Below are 24782 nucleotides of genomic sequence, written 5' to 3'. Positions count from 1 at the left end.
TATTTGTGTCCTGGTCCAGTCAGTCTGGAAGGCCTGTTAGGAGGTAGAAAGACAAGGTGTTCTCGTCTTACAACAGTGAAGACAAGAGAAAGCTGAGGCCTGATGTGGGGTAACGGGGCCAATATGACAGATGCAAGGGAGGTGAAAATGGAGATAAGGGAAGATAATGTACATTGGTTGCCTGAGTGCTGTCAATCAATTAGAGACAGGGGTAGGAGTAGAGTTTGGGGAAGAAAACTGAATTGCTCTAGATATGTTGGTTTCAAAATGCCTCTGGCAGCTCAAGATGGCAGCGTCAAGTAGAGAACCACAAATTCAGTCTGGATGCCCAAGCAGTGGTTAGAGTTAAAGATAATTATTTAGGAGTCAATGGCCTATCGCGGTAGTTGAAAAAGATGGAAAGGATAACATTGCTTAGCAAAAGCATGTACATGATAAAAAGGCCATGAATGGAACCTTGGAGGGTCCAACCATTAAGGGATGGGGACAGAGGAGAATGTATGAGAAAACAAAACTAAGAAAAATTGGTCAGAGGAGTGAAAAAAGATCTGAGAGAGTGGATTTCAGAAACCACTAAGAAGAAGACTGGGAAAGTTGTCTGCTGGCCCCACCTGATCTCAGGCCAATGAGAGATTTGTAGACAACTCTGAAGGATTTCACTCAACTACAGAGTCAGGTCATTACAGGACAATGGCAGAGTCAGCACTGCTGCTTGACAGCAATTTTTTCCTTGGTTCTTGCCATTCTACCTCAAGGAACACTGATTGTTCTCAATCTCAGATTTTTCTCTACTTCCTCCAGAAAATGCTAGAGGAAAAGAGAAAACAAAATCTTGCCTTGGGTGGGACAGAGCACTAGAGTAATTAGTGCATTAAGACAACTTACAGTGTGAAAGAAGCATGAATATTAAGCTGTAGCAGTTGGTGCTGGACAATGATGGGTTTGGGAGAGGAAATCCTGACCTTCAGTGTATGGGAAAAAGAGCTTTGTAAATGGGAAACATTCACCTGGTGTTATTGTTCTTGTTGATGGTGTTGATATTGACTGAGCCAAGACAGCCTGCCCCACAGCAGGAATCCAGGGCACCAAAGAAAGCCTAGAACTCTTTGCTTCTCAAGATCTCTTCCAATAATTAGACTTCTTCCCTTCTTTGACGTCTGGCTGGACCAAAGCAGGTGTGAAATGATATGCCAGTGCCAGAGACCACACTCCCAGAGGGATGAATATTGCATAGAGACTGGAGGAGAGAATAGACAGAGAGAAATGTAAGCAAAGTGTCTTACCTGTCTGAAATGAGCCCAGCTGCTGAGCAAATCAAATACACCAGTCTGTCTTCATACAACATCTTTCTTATTAAAAATGTAAGCATGATGGAGATCGCTATTGATCTTTGATACCTAAATCTTACTTCTCTATGAATAAAAAATGTAATAAGATCTCAGAAATAAGCTAAAGACCACTGCCTGGGTCTAAATGACAGGGATAAATTACAGTACACTGCAAAAGGCTGAAAAATGTTCATGGATAGTAGTCTCAGTTTGCTTACTAGCTGGCTAAGAGCAGCTAAAAACTGGAGCTGCTGGGGATCCAGCAGAGATCACTGACCCCAACCCCTCTGTGGCCTGCAGGACAGCACAGATCCACCACTGTCAAAGGCCCTGCAATGATAAGAGCCACACTCCTTTGCTTTGATGTACTTTCACGCTTCTACTTTTATTGATGTGTACGTGTGTGGTGGAGGGAGGGGATATAGCTTTTCTACATTCAGTGTGATTTAAAATGTTATATAAAATTAAGTATGATATAAAATGGCAAAATTAAACAGTAAAATGTCAAAGGAATGGTGAAATAGATATTGTCTAATACCTGAGGTAAATTATCAACTCTAGCTGGTAGTGAGTTTAACTGTGTTCATTGCATCTCTATATATATGTGAAAAAATATATATGCATATATACATATTATATATGTATATATGTACATTTATATATATATAATATGTATATATTCATATTCTACTGAAGGCTTTTTCTATATTTTGTACCTATTTTCACTTTGATAACTTAAGTAGAACTTGCTTTCCTCCATACGTCCCACTGTGGTCCAATCCACAGAGTTTAGGTGCATTGCTTGGCTTTGATGCCAGAAGGGTTTTTAGGATATCTACCACATGCAACAGAGGAAGGTAATGAATATAATGAAGCTGCTCTATCAACTCAGCTGTGGTTGAAACCCTTCAGTGGCACCTGTGATTCCACAGGAGCGGGCACAAATTTAAAGTACTAAGTGGTCTTTTCTAGATACAACCTGTATTCATGTTCCTTTCCTGTCTTCCAGTTCTAGCAAAACAATTGTTTTAGCCTCCATTTTGACCCTGGATAAGTGAGTTCTTTGGAGCCTTTTTTTTTTTGGTCTCTGATCTAAAGTCTATCAGACATGAACATCCCAGGTATTCATTCTCTCTAGCACGCGCGCTCTCGCTCTTGCTCTCGCTCTTTCTCTCTTTCTCATTTTGTTTTATCCACCTCCTTCAGAGATCCATGTCTTTGGATTCACCCCTTTCAACTGCTGTTTGTTGCTGCTTCCTTCCCTCCACCAGACCACCTCTTCTGCTTCTTCTCTGTAGGCTTCATTCCTTCACTTCAAGTCTTGTCATAGATACAAAGAGCATTGAAGCAGGAGTCAGGCCCTGGTGTCTGTTAACAAGCTTGGACAAGTCATTTCCCTGACTAACAGAAGACTTTGGACTATGTGATCTCTAAGGTTCTTCCCAAGGCTCAGAAATAGGCTTCCCCCTTCAACATTTCCCTGAAATTGTTATTTCAAAGGTTAAGATTATTTTCTAATTGCAAATCCAATAACTTTGTCAGTGATCAACCTACTTGACCTTTGGGGCAACATTTAATTATTGATTTTGTTTTCCTTCCTGGAACTTGCTACTTCCTTTCCTTTCAGGGCCCTCAGCTCTCTTGTTTACTTAAGATTTCTCATCTAACACTCTTCACATATCCTCAGTTTTCTCTTCCACATCACCAAATATCAAAAAATCATAGAATGTCTCCAGGATACTAAAACCAAGAACAAAACAAAAGAAAAAAATAGAGCCCTAAGAATTTCATATCCTCAAGAGTTAGCATTCATATGTGAGAGTCAGAAAAAGCTACTTTTAGATGTGATTCAGAAATTTAACCACCAATTTATCTCTTATGAATTAAAATTACTCAAAGAATTGAGGAGATAATGAATAATAATGATGGAAATGAATGAAATGATTAAAAATAATGATAGTTGTTTAAAATAGAATTATTAATCATCAATAAAACTAAGTAAATATAGAATTATCTAATTAATTGTTATGGTTATAAAATGTAAGACAAATGTCAAAAGTATATTCTTACAAGAGAAGATATATAATATGAATAATAATTTTGTGAGGAAAGAAAAAATTTAGGAGAAGGCTAAATTTTAAATAGACCAAAGTTATTGGATTTAGTTTCTTTATTAGTATTAATAATTAGGAAAATACACTCAATTATTTTTCAGATTGAAATTGTATAGCCTAAATGTAATGTGTAGATCAGCTAACTCATGTAGGAGGGAAAAAAGACGGAAAAAATCAAAAGAAACCAAAGGAATAATGCACAAAATAAGATGACAGAAGATACTAATATATATCAGTCTTCAAAATAAATATCAACAATCACAAATTTACATGTTAGGCATAAAACCATAAGACTATTAGAATAAAAAGTAGGAGACAATCTTTAAGACCTAGGACTAGGTGAGCTCTTAGATATGACACCAAAAAATTCCATTAAATATAGACTAATTAGACCTCTTCAAATTAAAAACTTTTGTTCCATGAAATGCCCTGTTAAGAGGACAAAAATACAAACCACAATTTGGGAAAAAATATTACCAAACCACTCATCTGACAATGGACTTCTATGTAGAATATATATAAAGAACCCTCAAAACTCAACAGTAAAAAACCAACAGTTAAAAAACACTAAAGAAGAGATATGAATGGCAAATAAGGATCTGAAAAGATGTTCAACATTATTAGCTATTAGAGAAATATAAATGAAAACCACAGTGGTATATCACTATGCACCCACTAGAATGACTAAAACTTTTTAAAAGGTAAGATAAAATGCTGAAAAGGATGTGGAAGAGATAGGTCTGGTTTGAATTGCTGATGGAAGTGTAAAGTGATACAATCATTCTGGACTGTAGTTTGGTAGTTGCTTATAAAATCAAACATGCACTTATAGTATGACCCCAGCAATTGCACTCTTGGACGTTTATCCCAGAGAAATCAAGACTTCTGCTCACAAAAACCTGTACATGTATATATATAGCAACTTTATTTGCAATAGTCCCAAACTGGAAACAATCCAATGTCCTTTGGTGGGTAAATGGTTAAACAAACCCTGGCGTATCTATGCCATGGAATACTACTCAGCAATGAACAGGGAAAAAGTAAGTCATGAACACAACTTGGAAAGATCTTAAAGGTATGATGCTTAGTGAAAAAAGCCAATCCCAAAAGGTTACACAGCATAATTCTAAATACAACATCCTCAAAATGACAAAACTATAGAAATGGAGAGCAGATCAGTGGTTTCCCGGGGACAAGGATGGGGTTGGGAGTGTGGGTGTGACTATAACGGGGCAGCACGAAGGAGTTCCTTTGGGTGAGAAAACAGGCCTGTATCTTGATTGTGGTGGTGGTTCTACAAACGTACATGTGGGATCAAATTGCACAGAATTGTATATCGACACATACACTCAAATGAGTCCGTGTAAAACACTGGTAAAATCTGAATACAGTTTGTAGTCTAGTTAATGAAATTGTAGCAATGCCAATTTCCCAGGTTAGCTTATAATATAGTTATAGAAGCTGACAGTTATAGAGGTTGAAGCAAGTTGGGCGAAGAATTCAAGGGATCTATGTACTGTTTTCTCAACTTCCTGTGAATCTACAATCATTATAGAATTTTTTAAAAGTCAAAAATAAATAAATGACACATATTTCCTTGTTTGTCTGCTTAGAGGGTCTAGAATCCAGATCTCGGATTCTAATACCATTCTCCATTTAAAGGAAGCAGGACTCCTGAGAAATTGTTGATTTTAGGACTGGGGCAAGAAATATACAAGATGAGTCTGGAGCATCTTTTTCTTTAAAACAAGACACAAATTTAATTTTTCTTAAAAGATTAAACATTGACTACAAAACTACTTAAATTCACTTTAATAATTTAAATGGTGATTATATATTTATGACTGACTCATAGAAACACTTCACATGTATAAAATAACAAAACATAAACAAATAGAGTAAATATGTATTAAATACTTATACTACAATTTGAAGTAGTACCAGTACAATTGTTTTATTTTATTTCTTTATTTGCTCTAGACTTGTTTTAAAGTCTCCTAGAACTATAGTAATTCTTATTTTGACCAACAGCTACTCTTAGCAAACTGAAAATAAAATGAAATACTGTCATGATCAAGTAGTTTAAAGGTTTGGAATTTTGACCAATTACTTTGCGGTCAGAGCATTTTAATTAGTTGCATTTTATGAAATGATTCAAATCTGAACTGTTGATCTCATTTTTATTGACAAAGTTAGTTGTCATATCTATGGATTTTTAGGTTCACACTTTTTACACAGGAGCCATGTGAGTGAGGGGAAGAATTTCAGAAGTCAGGGGAACAAAACTATATGAAGGGTTTCTAAAAAATAAATTATAGGATCTGATTTTTGTTGAGAGCATCTTAAAGTATCGGAAAGTAAGAAAGTGCTAAAGTAACAAACAAACAAAACAGTAGTAGGGGTTTGTCAAAGCGACACATGAGCCAACTGAAAGAACTCTAAACAGACAAAGGCTGCAAAGATTACAGCAACAGAATAAACAAAATAACATTGAACTAACACAAATTATAAAATAACCTATGAGTCCATACTGATATGAAAAAAAAGTCACTGAATAAATAAATAAATGGGGGAGAATAGGTAAATCACCTGTGCAGAACTCCAAACAATTTAGGTAAATATTCTACCCTCAGGGAGATGAAGCCTACCTCTTCCCAGTTAAGAGTGGGCTGCACATAGAGACTAAATTCCAAAGAGTACAATATGGAAAAGGAAATCGAAGAGTAACTTTACAGTGGAGAAATCTGACAAACACTATCTAATCAGGTTATCAAGGTTAATATCAACAGAGGTAAGTCATGTTGATAGTATGAACCCTTGACATGATGTGATGAGAATGGAATTTTATTTTTGTGGTTTTCCTCCCCAAAACCTATAATCTAAGTTTAAGAAAAACATCAAGCAAATCCTGATTGGGAGACACTCTGCAATATATCTGACCAGTAGTCCTCAAAACTGTCAATGCCACCAAAAACAAGGAAAGTCTGAGACACTGTCACAGCCAAGAAGAGCTTAAGGAGACATGACAATTTAACATAATGTGGTATCCTGGATGAAGTGTAGAACGGAAAAAGGTCAGCGTGTAAAACTAAGGAAATCTGAGAAAAATTGGACTTTAACAATAATGTGTCAATATTGGTTCATTAGTTATGTACTATGTTAATAATAGGGAAACTGAGTAGGGGAAATGGGAATCTGTACTAGTTTCATAATGTTTCTGTAAGTCTAAAACTACTTCAGGGGACTTCCCTGGTGGTCCAGTGGTTAAGACTCCATGCTTCCATTGAAAAGGGGTGTGGGTTGGATCCCTGGTCTGGGAACTAAGACGCCACATGCTGCGTGGTGTGGCCAAAAAATAAAATAAAAAAAGAAGTTAAATATATAAAAAAGATTTCAAAATAAAAATATTATTTAAAAATGCAACAAGGTTAAATGTCTACATTGAAATACAAGGATTTATAGATTGTGTTAAAACACCGCAAAACACAAAACTGTAGAGCCCAACTATATACCATTTGTTAGCTAAAACTACAAGAAAATTAGATATAAAATTTAAAAATAAAAGGATGTATAATGATTCATCAAGTAAATACAAATGAGGAAAAGATGTTATTAATAATAGACAAAGGAGAATTCAAGACAAAAGAAGTACACAGGTGAATGAGGTCTTTCTTCATAACAAAGATATAATGGTCATTAATATTTATGTTTTAAATATCATACTAAGTGAAGTAAGTCAGACAGAGAAAAACAAATATTATATGATATTACTTACATGTGGACTGATAAAAAATGATACAAATGAACTTATTTATAAAACAGAAACAGACTCACAGATCTTGCAGTAAACTTATGGTTACCAAAGGGGAAACATGGGGAGAAGTGAAAAATTAGGAGATAGGGATTAACATATACACACTACTATACATAAAATAGATAGCTAACAAGTACCTACTGTATAGCACAGGGAAATCTACTCAGTATTCTGTAATAACCTATATGGGAAAATAATCTGAAAAAGATTGTGTGTGTATATATATATATATATATATATATATATATATATATATATATATATATATAATTGATTCACTTTGCTCTATACCTGAAACTAATACAACATTGTAAATCAACTCTACGTCAATACGAATTTTTTTTTTAATTGACTTTGGAATTCATGAATAACTGCATCACACAAAAAGGGAGACTTTAGCATAGCTCTCAGTCTTTGCTAGATTAAATTGACTAGAACAAAGGAAAGTAGAGAGGATTGAATAATGTAACATGTAAGGTTAATTTTATAGATGAATATCAAAATGTGTAACTTGAGAGAATATATGTTTTTTTCAAGTAACCATGACATCTTTATAAAAAATTCATCATACCCTAGATCACAAAGAAAAGTATAAGTTCCTAAAAGGAGACATTTTCTGGTCACACTTTCTATCAATAATTGCCGGATAATAAAGGTAAATTCAAATCTCATTGCTTTCAATAAATAAAAAAGAATAATTTTTAAATTAAGAATTCAAGAATTAAGAAATTAGAAAAAATAACCAAAGTGATAGAAAAATCAGAAATTGTAAACAGTGATAGAGCAGGGATTAATGAATTAGAAATTGAAAAACAATAGAAATTGGAAATAAAAATCCAAGAGCCTTTTAAAACTTATCTGATAAATAGCTGGTAAGTATAATAAATAACAAGAAAAAGTGAGATTAAACACAAACATCCTTAAGATAGAGCATGAAATACTAAGGATATTTCTTAAAACTCAAAAAATACACTTTTCAAACCTGTATTATCTAGTTAGAAAATCTTACTAAAACGGATGACTTTCTAATAAAATGCAGTGACCTAAAAGAACTCAGAAAGAAAAAGTCAACCTTCATAGGCTGATTACAACAGATGAGTGAAATTTAAATTACTTTCTGAAATTATTTTATAATCTCACTATAACTTGACAAAATTCTCTTTGATTCTGTTTCTTTTTATTTATCCCGTTCTCGGAACTCAGGGATTCCATCAGGATGGCCCCATCCTCCAGCAGCTGAAGCCCAGGCAAACTTCCAGAACTAACACATCTCTTTCAAGCTGTATTATTCTAAAAGTTTTGGATGGGCCCAAAGTTTAAAAGGCATTACAATCTAAAATTATAACTCCAGAACATTTAAAAAACATATCTGGAGAGGAATCCTGAATTCTACCAGAGTCCAAAACCATGTTTTTATCCAATGAGTAAGTCTCATCACCAATCTGGAATTTATTCTTTCTAAGCTTACAAGACTCTTTCCATCTCTGATCCAGGAGGCTGAGTGCATTTTGCAGGGTTAGAGACCAGAAGAAACAGGCAGAGGGTACACAAATATGGAAAGGCAGAAAAACATATGAGCAGAAAATGAAGCAAAAAAAATAGTGCATCATCTTTGTATAACTTATTCCAAATACATAATTTCATTCCATCATTTAATATCCAAGGCTTAAGCAATTAAAGGTGGAGGCTAAAAGATATCTGAATTTAACAAAGAGAAATCTGATCAAAATAATTAAACATAGAGGCTTTGACCAATACAAGTCAACAGCAGGTCGATCACAGAAATATCAGAAGGAATTACAAGGAGAAAAAGTTTTATGGGGTAGAGATTTTCTCTCAGGTACATATTGATAAAATTTTTCGACGAATCCTTCATGATGAAAAATTAAAAGTCTGTATCAGAACATCTGTAACATACAGAACATATAGAAATCCCCTATAGAATATATGTAGTTTGTTTTATGTAATTGTATTAAATAAATGGGGGTAATGCATATATAGTTCTTATTGAAGAGTATGGGTTTAAGCATTTTCTAACCAGCACTTTATTAACTCCTTACGATCCAGGGTGTAAAACAAAGCTTTCCAGATATTGTTATTGATTATGAGCTTGACAAGGTTTATCTCCTCTGAGAACTGCTGTCATAATACAGACTCATTTAAGAATGGGACCGAAATCATTTTGCACTAAGCCAATGAGATTTCAGGGTTACTGCAGCCTCACTTAGCCTTTGTTATTTCTGCAGTACGCGGGCCTCTCACTGTTGTGGCCCCTCCCATTGAGCAGCACAGGCTCCAGACGTGCAGGCTCAGCTGCCATGGCTCACGGGCCCAGCCGCTCCACGGCACGTGGGATCCTCCCAGACCAGGGCACGAACCTGTGTCCCTGCATTGGCAGGCGGACTCTCAAACACTGCACCACCAGGGAAGCCCACTTAGCCTATTTTGACTAAGACGTTTTCCTTCCAACCTGACCATCACAAAAATATTATTTGTCCTTGAAAATATACAGTTCTACTTTTTAAACAACCCATTGTTATTTCAGAGAATGTAAGAATTTTTATTATTCCATATTTGTCTTTCTGTGTGCCTTATACTTCTGTCTATACTGTTATACTTAACACTAATTCCAATAAATCAAAATTATTTGGGGGTTAGGTCATGCCATATATATATATGTATCCATATATATATACATTCAATGGATCCATATATATATCCATATATATATAGCCTGTTTTGGAGCCTTGGCTATATCCTCTGCCTAAAATATTCTTCCCCCAGATATCTGCTTAGCTAACTTTTTTATCTTCTTTAACTCTATGCTTAAGTCTCATCTTAATGAGGTCCACCCTGACTATGCTAGTTAATACCACCAACTGCACCTATACATACACATACACACACACACACTCCAAATCCCTCTTTCCCTACTCTATTATTTTTTTTTCCATAACAAATTCTGCTTTCTTATATACTATGAAATTTACTAATTTATTGCTATTCTTGTCTGTCTTGTCTCAATCTCTCCCCTCATTGTAAATTCCACTGAGGGTAAGGAATTTCATGTTTTGTTCATTGCTAAAAAAGTGTCTAACACCTAGTAGAAAAATAATAAATATCTGTTGAATTAAAAAAATATATTCATTTAGAGCAAGACATGATGCTGGACACTGTGAGGGATATAAAGATATACAAGATGCCATTTCATACTTGGCCTTGATGAATTTAAAATCTAGCAGGAGGAATCAAGGAACTACAGACGTCACTACAATGTTAAGTATAAAATGTAGCAAGTGCAAGAGATGATAAGATTATTTCCAGCTTGGTCGAAGACTCTGTGTGTGTGTGTGTGTGTGTGTGTGTGTGTAAGGTAAGTGTTTATAAACTATAAAGTTCTAAGAGCAGTCCCCTTAAAATTGTCCTACTCTCTTTTACCTTGTTAAATTTATAGACATAGGCCACAGTTAGATGTATGGGTTGTCCATAATCCTTAAGTTTAACAAAGTAGGAATACTCCTAAACAGCTGAAAATATGTGTGCAATAAACAACCTTGTGACACTCATGGTTGAGTCTACACAAAGAAGCTCCTTGAGAATACTGTTTATTACATTATAACGTACCTGCTCTGTGAGAACTCTAGCGGGAAATACACAGTATTTCTTAAGGATCTGGAATAGTTTAGTATCTGCTGAACAATTGGTATGTTTTTGTCATAATGACAGTGTAAATTGCATAAATTAATCAGATTGCCCTTTTCAAATAGTCCATGTGAAAGCTTGCAGCCAGATTTGTGGTTCATCTATTGCAAAGGCATGGTCCTTTATGGCTTGTATTTTAATTTAGTATTTTCCTCATTTCTCAGTCCACTTTATGTCTCTCCCCTTGTTTTGCTTTTTCTTTGTCACCTATTTTAAGCTTGTTTATTTATTTATTTTATATCCTTATAAGCCACTTTAAGTCCTTTTGGAGAGAAGTTAGGGAAAATACAAAGAAAGCAGTTTTTATGTATCTATTACAGGCACATTACTGTGCTAAGTCTATGGAAAGGAAGATAAAGAAAGAAAGGGGGCAGGCAAGTAGGCGAGCAAGGAAGAAGGAAAAAGGAATAGAAGGAAAATTAAAAGTTAACATAGCCTCTACCTTCAAGGAACGTGAGGAGTGATGGCCTGGAGCTCTGAGCACAGCTTCAGTACACTTCGATTACTTCCCTTTCTAACCCCTAACAACACTTAGACTCATAACTACCAATTTAGCGCTTGATGATATACTTCCTGGTATTGTTTGCTTATTGCTTATGTGGCTAAGTGTTGCCTTTTAGGCAGAGACCTTGTATTAACTTCTCCTGTCTTCTCACAGTGAGTAGTGCAGTTGCTACGTAGATGGATTGACCGAGAAGCCACCCTTACCAGGAGGATGGTCCAAACTTCTTCTAATATATAGGCTGGTGTAGCTGACCCCCTTAGACCTGCTAGTCACACAACAGTATTGACTACCTGATTTATCCTTGCCTTGTGCAAGGATCTTTGAGGAAATGGACCCTTGCGTTTAGTTCTTTGAGCCAGGTTTGTGTCTAAATGTGTTATTGTGAGGGGAAATGAAATGATTTAATAATAATTAATCATTGCATTCAACAGAGATTTGCTGGGTGCTTACTCTGTGCCAGGCACTGCTTTTATGTTTTGATAATAAATCAGTAAAGAAAACAAAGACCCCTGTCCTGATGGTGTTTATAGGCAAGCAGGATGTGGAGAGAGGGGAGGAAGGCAAATATGAAACTCTAAGTATAAAAAGTAGGTAAATTATATAGTATATTAAAAGAGATAAGCACTATAGAAAAACTTTAAAAGATAGACATGAGGAAGGGTCATTGGAAGTGTTGCACGAGGGTAGGGGGTTACACTTGGAAATAAGGTGGTTGGGGAGGGTCTCGTGAGCAGGAACATTTGAGCAAAGACTGATATGCCAATATCTGTTCTATGTGGAGCTCCTGCAAAGGTCCTGAAGCAGAAATGTACTGGAAGAACTCAAAGAACAGCAAGAAGGTGAGGTGATTGGTGTGGAGAAGAGAGAGATAAAGGGAAGAAATGACGTAAGAGTGTCAGCAGGGATCCAGATCATGTAGAACTCTAGAGAATATTGTGGGACTTCAGGTTTACTCCTAGTAAGATGGGAAGCCATCAGAGGAAATTGAGCAGAAGACTGACATGGACTAATTTGCTTTCACGAGTTTTACTTGTTGCTTTGTTGAGATTAGACAGAAGCGGGGTGATGGAGAAAGCTAGGAAACCAGGCAGGAGCAAATGGCAGTAATCTGGGTGAGAGGTGACCATAGCTCAGGGTAGTAGCTTTACAAGTGTTAACAATAACAATTTTTTTTTGTTAAAAAATATTTCAAATATTTTGAAATATGTTTAAGGGTGGACCTACAGTTTTTCCTGATGATTTGGATATATGATGTAAGTGAATGGAGTCAAGGATGTTACCAAGGTTTTTGACCTGAGTAAATTAAAGAATGGAGTTGCCATTTACTGAGCTGAAGAAGACTCCAGGAGGTACAGATGTGGGAGGGAAGATAAGGGGTTTATTTTTTGACATGATATTTTTTACATTTCTGTTAGATATCCAAGTGAAGCTTGACTATGCTAGTCTGTTAGTGGAATGCTAATTTACAAGAAAGATCTGGAATGGAAGTAAAAACTTGAGAGCTAATGGAATACAGATGCTATTTAAGGCCATAAGACAGAAAGCCACAACAGTTGAGAGTAGATAGAGGTGAAGGGGCCTAAGGAATGAGCCCAATGGACTCTGCTTCCATCATTATTAGGTAGAAGCAAAGAAGCCTGAGCTATGGTCAGTGAAGCAGACAGAAAATCAGGAGACAGTGGTGTCCTGAAAGCCAAGCACAGAAAATGTATAAATGAGGAGGGGTTATCAACTGGGTCAGAGCTACTAAAGGGTCAGTTTGGATGAGGACATGTCCAGCAATGCAGAGGTGGTCAGCGACAATGATAAGAGCAATTTCAAAGGACTCGTGTAGCCAAAGGATTGATTGGAATGTGTTTAGGGGAGAATGGTAAAAGGGGAATTGAAGACAGTGAGTAGAGATAATTGTTTCAAGGATTTTGCTGCAGAGGGAAGCAAAGAAATAGGTTAGTGGCTGGCAGGGAAGTGAGGATCACAAGAAGGGTTTAAGATGAGAGAAGTAACAATATAGCAATATTTTTGTATCCTGATGGAACTGTTTCAGTAGAAAATGAAAAAAAAAATAGGTTATGCGAGGGTAGGGGGAAGAATTGCTGAGATAATGTCCTTGAATATGCAAGAGGCAAGTGGAAGCAAGTGTTGGGAGGCAGAGCCTGACTGCAGATTGGGGCACAGATTTAGGTAACAGGACAACAGAACACGTGGAAACAGAAACTGCTAGTGAGCAGAATGTCATGGTATAATAATAATGCCTTTTTATTACACACCTAGGATGTGCTAGGCACTTAATGTATATAGGGGTTCACAAAAATCCCGATGAGGTGGGTACTATCTTCCATAGTTTACAGATGAGGAAACAGGCTCAGAGAGTGGAATAACTTGACCAAGGTCACACCAAGGATGGCAATTGGTAAAGTGGTGATGGCAGCCTCAAAACCCATGTCTTTCTGACTCCAAAAGTCACAGTGGTAATCTCTGCTCTCTACTATTTCTCTAGGGGATACGTCTGTGGTCCCTTAGGCATGGATCTCTGGGAGAATCACGGGGCACCTCCCTAGAGGTCCATCAGTTTCCTGCAGAAGCCATGAGTGAAATGGGAGTCAAGAGGTTGGAGTCAGCACAACTTGTCACCTCTGCTCTCTTTCTGTCTAAATGTGGTTCCGAGTACCACAAAATGGTGGTCCAAGCAAAGGCCTTCCCCCAAGAATGCCACTGACATTTAATATTCCTCTCCACCAGAGGAGGAAATAGGAACTTGTCTAGAACTGACTGATTAGATTAGAGAAGGAGATAGAAGTAGAGGGAGCTCTAGCACAGAGCCTCCAATGCTAAGCCCTGTGCATCTGTATGACAGACCTGAGTTGAGTACAGTGTTTTCTGTCCCCTCGTGTCACCTTCTATGGGTTAGTTTGTCCTTCCCCTAAAAGATTAGAATTAGAAGATGCCTGAGACTGGAGACCACCTGGTCCAACCTCCCACCCAGCAGGGAATACTCTCAAAAATGACCCTGCCAGACCCCTCTTGGACAGCTTCATTAATGTGGACCTCACTTCCTTATTGGACAGGTGGTTCCATTGTAGTGAGCGGCTACGATCATTTGGGTTTTGCCTTAAATGTTGCTGAAACCTGCTTCCTCTAATCCCTCTGCCCCAGACACAACAATGTAGTTATACCTGCTGTGGAAGTCAGGTTTCTGAGCTTGCTTTCTTGGTTAGACCATTCATTCTAAGCAGCTTTCATGGGGGCAGAAGTGAGAAGATTTAAACTTATAGAGATAAACCTGGTGCAAGAGCAGAAGCAGCAAGGGTTGAGGGATCCTGCCTTACAGAACACCAGGTAGTGGTGCTTTTTGTCTTGATGAGGCAGAGAAAGATCAGATTTGGTGTACTCCTGACACTACTCCTGTGCTCTGTCTCTTGGACCCCTTGGCTTCCCTGCTATGATTCTCCTAGCAATGCTTGTCTGGTAGAGAGTAGACCAAACAGTCTCTCCAATCCCACTCCTCTCCCTTAGATCACCCTGATTTATCTGAGCAGTCCTTGCTCATAACAACCTATCCTTGAGGGAGCCCTGGTGGTATCACTCATCAAAGCAAGCACATAGCTTGAGAGAGAAGCTGTCAAGTCTGAAATGCCATCTTCCTCTCAGAAAGAAGGAAATCTGTGAGATGCCAGGGGCATTGGTGGTGAATGGTACAGATGTGACCTGTTCTCTTCCCTCCTGTTGCAAAGCGGAGAGGGAAAGCCATTTTATGAAGGTCTGCATAAGTGGGTACCACACCCACACTGAGGTCCAGATGTCCTGGGAGGACAGTTTGCTGCACTGATATAAAAAGTAACACTTTTTCTCCTTTTTTTATCTGTAATCTCTGAACTGCCTCTATCCACTATAATTTTTTCTTTCTAGAGACAGCTCTATGAATACATCATGAATTAACAGGACATTCTGTTCAAGGCCCATTCAGGGTGGGCATCGAGTCCTGCCTTCAAAGGGACACAGGGTGGGGAATGAAATTCAAGTGCTCAGCTCAGCTGCCTGCCCTCCTGCCTGTTTCTGCAGCCCCAGCCCAGACTCTGCAGCAGAGAATATCAAGACAGAGAGAGGACATGGGAAGCTCTAGGGAGCTGGGCTGCCAGTGTCTGAAGGCTGGTCAACCTAATTGCAGAAATTAGAGAAAAGGGTTAGATAGGTGGACATGGGATGGGGAAAAAATCATTTGCTTTAGGGCCTACTGCATTATCATCAATTAAAACATTTTGAGGCTGGTGAATCCTTCTGTCCTTCTGAAAAGACTCAGGTACTAATTCATCACCTTGACCCCACTGCACAACATGGGACAGCTAATGGTGCACGGAGCTCTTTCCTCAGTGCTCTCTGTGGGTGATCAATCACAAGGAAGAAAACAAAAGATGTAACAACACCTACCATATGAGGAGATCATGCTAAGAGCTTTTACACATGCTCATACATTTAATCCTCCACTCTGTTAGAAGCAAGATGTTACCAAGTCTTACAGATAAGGAAACCAAGGCTCAGAAATGTTATATAACTTAGTACAGGGCTGAGCTCTGGTTGATTTCGAGTGTATTACACAATGTCCTAGACTAAACCATGAAGTGTTTTCACCATGTACACCAATCCCATTATAATAAATTTTAGAGAATTTTCTTGATTCTTCTTTGGATTTTGATTGAGCCTCATGTTGTTTGAAATACATGGGCTTTGAATTGTTTTATGCTTAATAGTGACTTGATACCTATAATTGGTTTTAGGAGTTATAGGATATTTTCCTGTAACATCAGTGCCAACTTTTGGAGGATGCATGGAGAAGGTGTCAATAAATGTTGGCTTGAGAGAAAAAGTGCACCTGCATTTTGCCTACAGTTCAGTAGAGTGAGGACATATGAGGCACCTGTTGTGGTACAGTCCTCTATTAGACATTATGGGAGACCAAAAGTGGAGACATACTTATTCAATTTCCTTATGCAATTTACAAATTGCTTGAAAAGACACAGTTGCACAACTGCAACTAAAAGTTCAGGTATAGTATAACAAAGGTATAAAAGTTCAGTAAAGACAATAAGAAGTCAGAGGCCAGAGGAGAAAGAGATGGAGCAGTTGCAGTATTCAGTGCAAGAAGCAAGCTTGATCTGGGCTTGAAAGAGTGTAGTATTTGCCTGAGAAAAAAGGAATGGAGAACTTCTAAATGGGAGGAAGAGGAGATACTTAAGTGCGGAGGTGAGAATGCTTACAGTTTTGGGGAGATGATGAGGTGCCCATGTTGATTGGAGGTGCATAGGAAACAGCTGAAGGTTTGATAAGAAAGGTCATAAGGTCTGAATGTTAACCTAGCATGTGATCCTTATTCCAATGGCCATGGAGAGCCATAGCAGGTTCTTGAGCAGAGAAAGGTTGTAAGAAAAGGCATTTTCAGAAATTGAAACTAAGAGTGGTATGCAGGGAAAGTGGTGGAGGAAATCCTGGGGGAAGAGGGACCATTTGGAAGCTATTGCCATGATCAAGGAGTGAGGTCATGAGAACTCAACCGAGGCAAATATGGGAAAGCAAAGGAGGGCTGAATAGGGCTCAGCTCAGGAAACTGTGACTGAGTGTGTATGGAGGGTAAGGGAATCTGGGGGAGGAATTAAGGATGACTCCATGGCTTAAGCCTGGGTAAAATCAAGGTATCATCCTCTTTTGGAATAGTCTCTAGGTGAAGGACTTTTCTATTGGGAAGAGGCAGTGGCCTAGGGATCCAGAAGCCGTGGGGTGAAGTTTTTTATGTCCATATTTGTTTTAGCCAAGTCACCCCTGCCCCACCTCCAAGCTTGAGGGCTGATGAAAAGTGCTTTGAGATCCATTCTAGGACTCTCATGCAAAACTCTATATGAGGAAGCCCTGGGAAATGCTCATCTCTCTGCTCCCCTTGGTGCCCCCATGCCCAGCATGGATTTCTCTCCAAAAAGTCGGAGGCTCCAGGGGCCCCACTTCCATATGCAAGAGTCACTGTACAGCATACCATGCCATCGTGGACCTCCTGAGCATTTGTGCTTGCAGACGTTGAAGTTAACTAATATTCAGATGGTAGACTGAGTTGGGCATTCCAAGCCTCATTAGCTGTGTGGTTGAGTGACAGTGCCTGCCCCTGAGGATGTTAAATAGCAGCATTGTCAAGATAAGACGATGTAGCTGTCCCCCTGCATTAACAGCCAATCAATCCCTACAGCCGCAGGCATAGGCCCCTCTCTCAGCTGCAGGCTCCTCGGTGAGACGGTGTATGGAGGCTGCAGCTGGCTGTGGAAGAGGGATCAGAGCCTGTGCTGTTCCAGGCTTCTGCTGATCAAAGGAGCAGCACAGACTGAAGAATGCTGAGACCTTGGGCTTCACCCCATGACAGTCTTGGACACTGCCCATGTCATGAGCATAAATAAACAAACAACAAAAGTGACTCCAGGTGGAACTTCATTTCTGCAGCCCTGGGCAGCCTCTTTTGTCATCTGAAGGGACAGAGTGACTGCAGGGAAACAAGAGGCAGGACGGATCCCAGATACATATGGAGATGACTGGCTAATATCTCCTTGGTAAGAGTTTAAGACAACAATAAATGTCCAACCTGCTAAAACATAAATCCTCTATGTTCTGAAGTGTGGCCTAAAATTCCCAGGATCACATATTCATTGTTCTGAGAAATTGCATTTTTGGTCACCGAGTGATAGGTGACCTCTTTTCAAGACCTGACCTCCAGGTGGGATAACACATTAAGGCATTTAAAGGATCCTGCATATATATATTTTTTTCTTGTCTGTTATTAGTTAAAAATGTCATTTAATATCCACACAATCCTTCACATATACATGATAATTTTAATATAAAGCATCCTAAGTGATATCAATAATAGTCTCAATTTATATAAAAGAAAAAGATAAAATTTGTTAAATACTGTATTTTACTCTATTAAATGGAAAAATACTAGCTTGCACATGTTAAGATCCATAAATCAGATGTGTCTTACAACTGTTGTATATGTTACCTGTAATATAGTTTCTCTCCTGTCTTAAAGGAAAATGGTTATTAAGTGGTTAATCACATGCTACAGTCGTAGCAAGCTAGTTCACCTGCAATGCGTGGAGAGTGTGCACTTTGACCAACCATTGTTGATGGAATGGAAACAGAGAAAGTTTCAGAGTACAGAGTACTAGGGATAGGAGGTAATAACAGACCAGGGACCAGAGTGGGTGACCCAGGCTAGCAGTCTGAGGACTCTCAGCCCCTTGAGAGCGGAGATGGAGAATACAAAAGGAGGTCTGAGTCTGCCAATAGTAAGCTCATATATGTTTTTGAGATTGGGTCTTTACATGTATTACAAAAGTATTTCGTGAAGCATTTTATACATCTTCTCTATGATGCTAAGATCCCCATCATCTACACAGTAGTGTCTTTGATTCCATGACACAATAGTTTAATCGACATCTCTCAAAGGTATTTTACCACCAGGCACTTATAAAGGTGTACTTAATTGATGCAACATCCATAGAAGTGCAAGGTATAATTTGTTCATTTTCTTTAAATTTCCCTTCTGTGACAACCCACTGGAAGGCACTCTGGAATCAGACTGCCTGGGATCGGATCCTGATTCTATCAATTGCAGTCTGTGTGATTCTGGATAAATAATGTTAAACTCCATGCTTCCTCCCTTCTTGTCTCTTGCTCTAACTAAAATTTGGCTGACTTTTATCAAATTCAGATCTCTTTTCTCAAACCCCTCATATCTCAGAGTTGGGATATTTGGTAACCATTCTCTTTGTCTCCCATGGCCACTTTCAGACGATTCCTCCCTCCCTTTTGTAAAAGCCCGTACCCTTTAGGGCTCAAACCAAATGACCACACCGCTTTCTCCCCCTTCCCCTAATAATCATTTGAGGAGCTCCTTGTCATGCTTCTTTATTTATTAAGATTTAACACTTGATTCATCATCTTCTACTTTTCAATACTTGTCCTTCCTTGTCTTAAGCAAAGTCAACAACCACATGGACCACACATTAGACACCTGTTCTCTTGATTCCTTGAATTTCTCATGTTCAGTGACCTTATTATTGAGCCATTTGCTCCAGGATCAGATGCTGAACCACATCATCACCAGAAATTTTGCCTCCAAAATACATGAACTTGAACATTCACTTCGTATTAAAATCTGCTATCCTTCTATCCCAGTTACTCAAATACTTCCATGCATGGGTACTCTGACCTCAAAATTTAAAGTCTTTGAACCCTATTTTTATCCATCAGTCCTTTCCCATCTTCACTTCCTGTTTTTTCCAGCTTAGTATTTTTTATTAAATAACTTCAAAGCAATTGTCCCTTGCTTTCTCCATTTCACCTACTTTGAAAAACATTCATCTGGAAGGAAACAACCCACCTTTTCTGTGCTCACACCTGAGCAGTTGAGCATAGTAGGAGAAAAGCATAGAAGTGGGTTGATTGATAATCATCACGAAACAATGAACACTATCTTAGGTCAAGTTCCCTGGAAATTGATTCTGAGATGGAGATTTGTGTTTGCCAAGTTTCTGGCTGTTCTCATTTCCTCAGGAAACCTATTTTCTCCCTAATTGTTATATACTTTAAATTTCTCTTACCCTGAGCCAGCACTTTTGCTGGTCTATGAGACTTACAGACCAGAGTGACCCATACGTTTGTCCTTAAGGGATTTAAACTTCTGGTCATCAAACCTTTCATGGGCTGTAACTGGAGCACATGTCCATTTATAGTCAAATGAGTAGAAAAATGTCAAGAAAAGGCCCTGTGGGTCACTGCTTGTGTCTGATGTGGAGTTACTTCAACCTCCAAATAGATTGTTGGGTAGTTGCTGAGTCTGCCTAAAGTTATTACTTGGTAGAACTGATAGAACTCAGCTTATGAAGGGCAGCTCTCCTGCATAGCCACTTGATGCCCCATGGTTAGATGTTCAGTTTCTATGATTAACAAGCTAGTAGCTGGTTTTCAAATGGTGTATTACAGTAGTTTCTGTTGTAGATGGTATGGCCTTGATACATTTTGATTCTTCCATGACGATCCACTATGGACTCAACATGGTGTCTTTTCTCTCTGCAGACAGCTCTAGTACCATAGGGTCTGTGAGGTCTATGGCATGGCACATGCTTTAAAGCAGCTTTCACAGCAGCCTGACCTGCTACAGAGCCCTTTCCTGCTCTAGGCCACATTCAAAGCTGGAGGCCTTCCATTTCAGCCGTGACATGGACTCTCCAGTGCAGCATATGCTTCCTCTAGCACCAGAAGGCTTATTAAGCATTGTGCTTCCTTCTTATTGTTGCAGCATGGGAAAAACAATCATTTGCTCTTTGAAGGGAATCTCCTGGCATGCCCCAGACACTGGACTCCTAAAATTTTTACTGATATGACAAGTCCCTTAATCTTCATAGCACTCTGCAAGTCAGACCTCTACCTGGCTGCCACAGTGACCTTGTCAATCATTATGTCATTGTGCCCACCTTGCCTTGGATGGTTAAATGCCACTCCTTGGCCTCTATTATTTCATGACTCTGTCATCCCTGTTCCTAGTGGGAATTCAGTTCCATAACAGAGTCTTCTCTTATAAGCTCTAGCCTGCTAAGGACAGCCAGGCTTGAACTTTTCAACAATTTGGTACCTTTCTGTATTAGCAACTTCCAGGCTGCCATAACAAACTACCATTGACTGAGTGACTTAAACAGAAATTTATTTTTCATAGTTCTGGAGGATAGAAATTCAAGATCAAGGTTCTAGCCAATTCAGTTCCTGGTGAGAGCTCTGTTTGTCTTTCAAATGGCCACTTTCTCACTATGTCCCATGTCCTCACATGGCCTTTTCCCAGTGTGTGCCCATGGAGAGAGAAGGAGAGAGAGAGAGAGAATTTGCTTTCTAATCCTATAACCATAGAGTCTCACCATTATAACCTCGGTTAACCTAAATTACTTCCAAAGACCTTATCTCCAAATATAGTCACTTTAGGGTTTAGGGCTTCAACATACAGATTTTGGAGGGACACAGCTCAGTCCATAGCACCTGTGCTGTCACCTGTGCATTCCTTACTGCTTTGATGAATGAAGTGCCTTTCAGGCTCTCCCATGGAACCTAGTCAGCTGATGGGTTTTTCCTGCTTTATATAGTGGACCTGTTCCAGCATGGCCACTTCTCTTAGCTTCTTCCATTATCTGCCACTGCAATTTTGGCATTTCTACTTCATTTAGCATAGGCCATTTCTTTTTCCAATCTTCCAAGATGCATCCTTTTAATGTATTAGCACTGTTTCCTATGAACCTGGCCAGGACATTAAGTCCTGCGTCCTGGACAGACGCACCCATATGAATAAACTCTCTCTTACACAACTTTATGTTCTGCCACCCTTGACCCAACACTCTGAGGAGTCAGTCCCATCTTCTGCTGCTACAAATAGACTAGATCTCATAGCCCCTTTGACATGTGGTCCCCTTTCTCCCTTGGTGGGCCCTGAACTTCCCCAATTACCTTATCCTAAGACATGACCTTAACTACAGGCCTTGTACCAAAGAGGCCAGGTGGGTGGGGTTATATCCTGAGGGAGGTGTGTGTTTGGCAAATAAGAGGCTTCTGCAACACTTTTAAGCAAGAGGAGGGAGAATGTCAGCTTCTAATAGGGAGGAGTGAGCCACTTCTATAGAATTCAGGGAATATGGGGTTTAAAAGTTGAGTTTTTCAACACAGATGTCCCCATCCTAACGCTCATGTTTCCGTTGTCTTCCAGTCACATCCCTGACCTTGGTGTAGCAGACTTGCTGAGGTCAAGAATTCAGACTTTTCTAATGTCTTGCTACCCTTATAATTAAGCTTGTGGCCTGATCCTCAGCCTTTTCTGCCTCCTGCTGCAGGAGAGGGCCCTCTTTATATGCTGCTAAGGAGGCTCTCTGACTTTCACACTTTGCCTTAAATTGGTGATTAATCACCCTCAGCCTTCATTGTCTTTCTCCAATGCATCAACAACACTCAGCAACAGCCATTCAATCCCATAGGCTGGAAAGTTACTATTTCCTGACACTTCTCAAAGGCCTAAGATTTTCCACTCTCTGGTGCTTCCCCTTCCACTGGTACCTCATCCCAGTTCACCACCTGGTAAAATTTATAATTCTCCCTCTTCATTCTCCCTCTACATTCCAGGGGATTCCAGGACTCCAGCTACCACCAGTGGCAGGCCTCATTTACAGCTGAATCTACACAGTGATACAACTCTAAAATCCCATTTTAAAGTCTGCTTCTTGATACAATTGTGTTAGGTCAGGCTCCTTGACAGCAGACTTTGAGATGGAGACTTGTGTGCAGGAGGTTTTCTGGGAGTGCTCTCAGGCACTATACCTGGAAGGGAGTATGGGATGCAGGACTGGGCAGAGGGGGAAGGCATACTGTGAGGCGGCTGTAGCAGAAGCCTCAGCCAGCCCACAGGAGGCTTGGGATGGTCCTTCAGAGTTGTCCCAAATTAATTTTGATGTAGTAATATCCATCAGTTTCACTTTCTGGTTTTAGTGCCTTTGGGATTACAGTAAAGAAATCATTCCAAACCCAAAGCAACAGATTTATTTTCCAAATTTTTTTTCTATTTGTTTCTATATTTACTTTTCTCAGCTCCTGATGGGTAAATTAATTATAAATAAATAAATTATGACCAAAGTCTGACTGATCTAAACATATATAAACCTCCTGGACTCAAAACCTTAAACTTCACAATTGTCTAAATCACATTCCTGAGGTTGCTGTGATCTTTGAGGAATCTTGGAGAAGACAGAATTGTCAGGAGACCAGAGGACAAGTGTCAGGTCAATTTCCAATAAAGGAAGGAGAAATAAAATAAAATTTCAAAATGGATTATAGAAAAGCATATCTTGAGACCATCCAGGAAAGGAAGTAGAGAATCCTACATTCCACAGTGAGTTCTCCCAGAGCATGTCATGTCAGACTTGTGTATTTTTTTTGTTTGTTTTTCTTTTTTAAGTAAGGATTTTAGATTAGTAAATCAGGAAAATGTGTATCTGGATTTCATTCAGACATTCTGAAAAAAATTACATCGCATTACATTCTATCCTATCCTATCCTGTCCTATCCTATCTATCCTATCTTAGGCTATTCTATCCTAAGAGGTACCAAGAAATGATAAAAAGGATTTTAGACAGATAATAACTTAGTGAAAGAGCCAAAGATTTGGATCGGTGATAAACTGGAGAGAGGTTTTCGGTGACATTCCCCAGGGCTCTGACTTACCTCCGTGCTAGTCAAAATGTGACTTCTATGAAGACAGAAGCAATAGTCATCAAATTTGTGGATGACATGAATTTGGAATGGTTAGTAAATATGCTGGATGACAGAATCAGGTCCCCAAAGTTCTTGACAAGCTGAAAGAATGGAATGAATACAAAATGATGAAATTTAACCAAGGAGAATGTAACATCTTATACTGAGTTTAGGATTGGAGTTTAACAATCATTGGATGGGATGATTCTAATATAATTGTAAAGGAAAACAAACAATACCTAGGATTTGGTTGAGAGTAAATGCACTGTGGTCACCTAAATCAAATGCACTCTTGGCTACATGAACAAAACTGTAGTGTCTAAAGTAACAGAGGTGACGATTTCGTCACATCCTGTGTAAGTGGAGTCACAGATGCAGGAATGTGTTCCAGACACTATACTTTGCTAGGCCAAGTCTGGAGGAGAGGAACCAGAATGGTGGAGATCCAAAAAGCCTTACACATAGGCAATTATCTTGGAAATTGGTGTTGTCTAGTCTGAAAAGATAAAACTGAGAGAAATACATAGTCCCTGGCTGCAAATATTTAAAAGAATGCCATGGGGGAAAAGGATTAGACTTTTCTTTTCCTTCCAAGTGTTAGAAATGTCGCTTTCAACAAGTTGGAAGCTACAGAGACACAGATTTAGATTTAATACAAGGAAGAACTTCTATTCAGAGTTTACTGTTTCAGTGTCCAGTCATGGCATGACTTGTGAATCACAGATTTGATGGTGACATAGTGTGAATGTTTTAGGAAATATTCAAACATCCATCGGGTTGAAGGTTGGACTGCATGAGGATTAAGGTTCCTTTGAACCCTCAGGTTCTGTTCCCCTGAACCAAAGGACAGAATTTCTGTTGATTTTTAAGCAGATCATTATTGGAATGTGGTCTCCTGCTCAGGGCCCAGCAATATTAGACTGGTCAAAGGTGGTCTTTTTAAAAATGGCTTCTTTGAATGAACTTAAACTGCTTATGGGCTAGGACCTTGTGTCTGTAAGTAT

This window comes from Phocoena sinus, chromosome 6 (assembly GCF_008692025.1).
Source record: "Phocoena sinus isolate mPhoSin1 chromosome 6, mPhoSin1.pri, whole genome shotgun sequence".
Taxonomy (NCBI): domain Eukaryota; kingdom Metazoa; phylum Chordata; class Mammalia; order Artiodactyla; family Phocoenidae; genus Phocoena; species Phocoena sinus.
The sequence above is the reverse complement of the archived record's forward strand: the minus strand, read 5'-3'. Positions refer to the sequence as shown.